Source organism: Trichosurus vulpecula, chromosome 5, assembly GCF_011100635.1.
Source record: "Trichosurus vulpecula isolate mTriVul1 chromosome 5, mTriVul1.pri, whole genome shotgun sequence".
Lineage (NCBI taxonomy): Eukaryota > Metazoa > Chordata > Mammalia > Diprotodontia > Phalangeridae > Trichosurus > Trichosurus vulpecula.
In genome coordinates, this window is record NC_050577.1 from 3,195,747 (window position 1) to 3,200,890 (window position 5,144).

The following is a 5,144-nucleotide window of genomic DNA, read 5'->3' on the forward strand; positions in this document are numbered from 1 at the left end:
GAATCAGTGAGCTGTGACAGTTAACAGACATCTCAACCCACAAACACCAAAGGCAACAGAGAAGAACTGCAGAACCCACAAAATAGCAGAGGGAAACAGGGCTCCAGCCCAGGATAGCCTGGATGGCCTCCAGGTAAGGTCTGTCCTACAAGGAGCTGGGAGCAGAGTGAAGCAGAACCCAGCATGGGTGGTGGCAGGATCAACCACACCCGGGAGCCAGGGGGAAAAGGCCCTAGCACTCTGAATCAGTGAGCTGTGGCAGTTACCAGACTTCTCAACCCATAAACACCAAAGACAACAGAGAAGGTTAGTCAGAAAAGCTGTGGGGGGACAGAGCGAAAGGAGTTCATGGTTTGGCCACTACCCCAGGAGCAGCGGGAGTGGTGCAGCTAGAGAACTACAGTTGCTTCTGGCCTCAGGCCAACCTGGTGGGAGGAATTAAGTGGCAGATCAGAGCCAGAGTGCAGAGCCTGCTAAAGATCTGAGTGAGGTCCAGATTGGTGGTTCTTGGGGGAGGTGTAGCACTGGTGTGGCAGAGCTGGCTGTATAGAAATAGCTCTGAAAACAGCAGTGCATTCCCTCAAGCTTGGAACAAAGTACTCTTTACTCTACAAGCAGTCATACCCCGAGGAAAAACTCAAGGGTCAAGTAAGTTGGCTGGGAACATGGCCAGGCAGCAAAAACAGAGTCAGATTGAGACACAGATTTTGGAATCTTTCTTTGGTGACAAAGAAGACCAAAACATACAGCAAGAAGAAGTCAACAAAGTCAAAGATCCTACATCAAAAGCCTCCAAGGAAAACACGAACTGGTCTCAGGCCATGGAAGAGCTCAAAAAGCAGTTGGAAAAGCAAGTTAGAGAAGTAGAGGAAAAATTGGGAAAAGAAATGGGAATGATGCAAGAAAACCATGAAAAAGAAATCAATGACTTGCTACAGGAGACCCAAAAAGATCCTGAAAAAAATATTGAAGAAAATAAAACCTTAAAAAATAGGCTAACTCACATGGCAAAAGAGCTCCAAAAAGCCAATGAAGAGAAGAATGCCTTGAAAGGCAGAATTAGCCCAATGGAAAAGGAGGTCCCAAAGAACACTGAATAAAATACCACCTTAAAAATAGATTGGAGCAAGTGTAAGCTAGTGACTTTATGAGAAATCAAAATAATATAAAACAGGACCAAAGGAATGTAAAGGTGGAAGACAATGTAAAATATCACATTGCAAAAACCACTGGCTTGGAAAATAGATCCAGGAGAGAGATAACTTAAAAATTGTTGGACTACCTGAAAGTCATGATCAAAAAAAGAGCCTAGATATCATCTTTCAAGAAATTCTCAAGGAGGGTGCGAGTCTGGGAGCGGCAGTCTCACACCTAACTCAGAACTTTCATAGCCTAACCAGCAACCTCGGTTTGACTTTGGATATCTCCCCAGAAATCCCCTAAAATGGCATCTACTGTCAAGGATCAGCTGATTTTGAATGTCCTAAAGGAAGAACAGGTTCCCCAGAGCAAGATCACTGCTGTTGGGGTTGGTGCAGTTGTCATGGCATGTGCCATTAGTATTTTAACAAAGGATTTGGCTAATGAACTTGCGCTAGTTGATGTAATAGAAGACAAACTAAAGGGAGAGATGATGGATCTCCAATATGACAGCCTTTTCCTCCAAACTCCAAAGACTGTTTCTGGCAAAGACTACAGTGTGACTGCACACTCAAAACTGGTCATTGTTATGGCTGGGGCACGTCAACAGGAGGGAGAACGTCATCTTAATTTGGTCCAATGTAATGTGAATATGTTTAAATTCATCATTCACAATATTATTAAATACAGCCCTAATTGGAAGCTGCTTATTATGTCCAATCCAGTGGATATTTTTGACATACGTGGCCTGGAAGCTAAGTGACTTTCCTAAAAATTGAGTTATTGGAAGTGGTTGTAATCTGGATTCTGTCTGTTTCTATTACCTAATGGGGGAGAGACTTGGTGTCCATTCTTCAAGTTGTCATGGATGGGTCCTTGGGGAACATGGATACTCCAGTGTTCCTGCATGGAGTGGTGTCAATGTTGTTGGTGTGTCTCTGAAGAATCTTCATCCTTCTTTAGGAACTGATGCTGATTCAGAGAATTGGAAGGATGTTCATAAACAGGTGGTTGAAAGTGCTTATGAGGTGATCAAGCTGAATGGCTACACTTCCTGGGCCATTGGCTTGTCTGTGGCAGATCTGGCAGAAAGCATTATGAAGAATCTTAGGAGAGTGCATCCTATTTCCACCATGATTAAGGGACTATATGGTATTAATGAGGATGTCTTCCTTAGTGTCCCATGTATCTTGGGGCAGAATGGCATTTCAGATGTGATGAAGGTAAACCTGAATCCGGAGAAGGAGAGCCATTTAAAGAAGAGCGCAGATACTCTTTGGGGAATCCAGAAGGAGCTGCAATTTTAAAACCTTTTAATGTGCCGCCATCGAGAGAGAACATGACAGTCTTTGAGGGGTTATATATGACGCGCTTTTCAAATAGGTCAAATCTTTCCTCTGATTAGTGGTTGAACACCAGAAATGTAAAACCCATGAACACACTCTAGTCTTTTCCTAAAGTTAGAAATGGGGAATAGGGGGGCGGAGCCAAGATGGCCGCATGAAAGCAGCATCTTACTGGAGCTCTCTCACAAGGTCTGTCAGATTCCTATAAAAAAGTGAATTTGAGCAGATTTGAGAGAGTCAGAAACTGCGAGCAGTCTGCGTGGGGCAAATTTCCGAGCCGGGAGAGTCTGAAAGGCCGGAGGAACGAACCTGCAGGCTCGGAGAGTGCTCGGTGCAGAGCTGCTCCAGACCAAGGCGGAAGCGGCTGGCCAAGAAATCCACGTGGGAGATGGGCTGGGAGAAAGCTGGGCGCCCGGAACCGGCAGAGATCCCCAGGACTCCCAACACAGTACGGCAGTCTGTGGGAGCGACGAGAGGCAGCACAACGCCACCGGCCGTGAAAACACCCACTCCTGACGCTTGAAAAACCCAGGAACTCGGCTTCTTGAACTTCCGGAAGACTCAATCTCCAGGTAAACGACTCTAATCCCTCCCCTCCCCACCCAGAGAATTCCTCGGGGAAAAAAAAAAAAGAGAACTGAAACAGAGGAGAGTAGTGGGGCCTCACAGGACAAATACTAGAAGTTCATTAGTCCCGCAGAGTCGGCAGGGGTCAACACCGGGAGCCCAGACATCACCTTGCTCCCCCAGGGGAAGTGCCAGACATCAGCTCAAACAACAAACAGCTGAGACCATTGCTGAAAAGCAAGTGCTGGAGAGCACCAACAGGGAGTGAGAGGCCAGGGAGCCAGACCCCTCCCCCACACCTCAGGAAACTGAAGGTTATAATTCTAGACTCACAACAACCAGAATAAGAAAGCTGGGACAGGGAGCCCAAAGATAGAAATTCGTTGTAACGCCAGGAAAAGGGAAAACAACAAACATGAAGAAGAATACAAAAAAACCGAGGACAATAGATTCTTTTTATGGAGACAGGCAGGTTCAAAATATTGATATGGAGGAGGACGGCAATGACACAGTAGATACATCAGATACCTCAAAAGCTAATATGAACTGGTCTCCATCCCAAAAAGCACTGCTGGAAGAGCTAAAGGAGGATTTTAAAAACCAAATTAGGGAGCTAAAAGAAAATATGGAAAAAATGGAAAAAAGGGAGAAAAAATCCACTGAAGAAATCAAGTCCCTAAAGAATAAGATTGGCGAAATGGCTACGGAGATTCAGAATCTAGAGAGAGAAAAGGACACCCTGAGAGGCGAAATCAACCAATTGAAAATGGAGGCTCAAAAGCAAAATGTAAACCCTAACTCATTTAAAATTAGACTTCAGCAAGTGGAAGCTAATGAATCTATGAGGCATCAAGAAGTAATAAAACAAAACATAAAGAATGAAAAAATAGAAAAAAATGTGAAATATCTGATTGGCAAAACCACTGACCTGGAAAATAGATCCAGGAGAGACAATTTGAGAGTTATTGGTCTACCTGAAATCCACGATGAAAAAAGGATCCTTGACAGTATCTTCGAAGAAATTATCAAAGACAACTGCCCAGAGGTCCTAGAACCAGAGGGCAAAATAGTCATTGAAAGAATTCACCGATCACCCCCTGAAAGAGATCCCAAACTGAAAACACCAAGAAATATTATAGCCAAATTTCAGAGCTATAAACTCAAGGAGAAAATACTGCAAGCAGCCAAAAAGAAGCAATTCAAATATCGTGGAACTACAGTCAGGATCACGCAGGATCTCTCAGCTTCCACATTAAAAGACAGGAGAAATTGGAATATGATATTCCGAAGGGCAAAGGAGCTGGGACTACAACCAAGGATCAACTACCCAGCAAAACTAAGCATAATTTTCCAGGCAAGGCGATGGACATTCAATGAAATAGGGGAATTCCAGACCTTCCTGATGAAAAGGCCAGAACTCAATGGAAAATTTGATCTCCAAATACAAACCTCAAGAGAGACATAAAAAGGTAACCAGGGGGAAAAACCCCACAAACCTCATTAACCAATAAGCTTAGGTTGTTTACATCTTTATGTGGGATTATATCATCTTATGTATGTTTTTTATGTATGTATGTATGTATATATATATATGTATATATATATATATATATACATATATATATACATACATACATATACATATATAAGTCATTCTTGTGAATGGTACAACTATTATGACAAATGAAAGGGATATACATAGGTTGTGAATGCCTGTATAAATTAACTGATGTAAAGATATAAAATATAAATAAGAGATATAAAGGGAGGGCTATGAGGGAAGTGGTAAGGAGGTAGTAGAAAAGGGTAAATTACACCAAAGGAAGTGGAAAAAAAAACATATTATAGTAGAGGGAAAGAAGGGAGGGAGAAGAGCAGTATTTGAGCTTTACTGTCATCTGATCTAGTTCAAGAAGGGAATAACATACTCTGATAAGTTTAGAAATCTAACTTGTCCTACGGGAAGTGGGAGGGAAAGGGGGGAAAAAGGGAGGGGGGAGGGCAGAAGGAAGAGGAGAAGTAGCAAGTGGGTAACGGTAAGATAAGGGAGGGGAATAAAGAGGGAGGGATAACTGAGGAAAGCGGCGGTCA

General features: G+C 43.2%; 1 pseudogene; it reads left to right on the top strand.

Annotated features, from left to right (window-relative positions):
* The first annotated feature begins 1,444 nt into the window (after positions 1-1,444).
* LOC118851534 lies at positions 1,445-2,463 on the top strand (annotated as a pseudogene).
* Positions 2,464-5,144: the final 2,681 nt, after the last annotated feature.